Raw genomic sequence first — 1018 nt, 5'->3', positions numbered from 1 at the left:
TCATGGTGTCTTATCCACTGGAACTCAAGAGGCTCTAGTAAATCACTTCGTTGAATAAATGTTGTGCTGTGCAAGATGAAATCTATCGGGAAGGTTTTATAGTACATGGTTGCAGAGCTTGTGTAAATGAAGGGTGATTTTGATTGCAATTGATTGATGACGGTTGGAGGAGCTATGCTCCATGATCTCTGAGGTTTTAACCTTTCTTGTACCCGCTCCAAATTTATTAGCAAACAATGTAAACCATGTCATTCCAGGCTCAGTATCAAGCACCAAAGGCGCAGTGTTTTGCAAGAAGATTATAGGTCTACAATCTACATAGCCCAACCTCTCCCAACGCTTAGAGTTATTGCAGAATGAAGATAATAATAATCCCACATTGATTAGAACATAGAAAAGATGAGGAAAAGAAGCCAATAAGACAAGCTTGTAATGCTACTAGGAATCATACTTACCTGGACGGGGTCTATGACTGATCATGAAGGGTCATGGCCTAGGTTAGTGACTTCCATTGCACTTTGGAAGGGCGCTCGCCTAAGATCTCCCCACTGAGGGAGAGTCTACGTCATAATTTGTTCCTGAGGGGGAACGCGTCCGCGCGGCCCCTGCCAATCTTCCAAGTCAAAGTTTTATCTACGGTTGTATTATTTAGCGTTTGCTCTTACCATAGTGCAGTTTGCTTGATCTTTGAGCTTGATCTGCAACACTTGATGATCTCGTCAGAATGTGTTGGAAAATAAGTTTCTCTGGAAGATATGAAAAGGCCACATCCAAGAAATTTTACAGTCAATAAGACTAGTGGAGGTGGTGTTTACTCTAAACAGACCGATGGTGGTGGTGTTGGGTTCCATTCATCATCACTTGATCTCTAAATCCGCAATAATAATCTCAGCAAACATTTCTTCCTCTTCTTCTGTGAACAAGTCACAGAGATTGTTCCTCACAAGGCGGAATTCTTCAATATTAGCTACTTCCTCAATTTTATCTTCTTTTCTACATTTGGCGTCTTTTCAGTTGG

The 1018-nt window shown here is 41.4% G+C and overlaps 1 non-coding gene across 1 annotated transcript; it reads left to right on the top strand.

Annotated features, from left to right (window-relative positions):
- The first annotated feature begins 447 nt into the window (after positions 1 to 447).
- Positions 448 to 609, top strand: LOC113334327. Its single transcript, XR_003352708.1, has one exon. It is a non-coding gene; the product is annotated as a U1 spliceosomal RNA (small nuclear RNA).
- The last annotated feature ends 409 nt before the right edge of the window (positions 610 to 1018 follow it).

The sequence above is a fragment of the Papaver somniferum genome, unplaced genomic scaffold (genome assembly GCF_003573695.1).
Source record: "Papaver somniferum cultivar HN1 unplaced genomic scaffold, ASM357369v1 unplaced-scaffold_13688, whole genome shotgun sequence".
Classification (NCBI taxonomy): Eukaryota; Viridiplantae; Streptophyta; class Magnoliopsida; order Ranunculales; family Papaveraceae; genus Papaver; species Papaver somniferum.
Note: the sequence above shows the minus strand (reverse complement) of the source record. Positions and strands in the feature narration are given on the sequence as shown.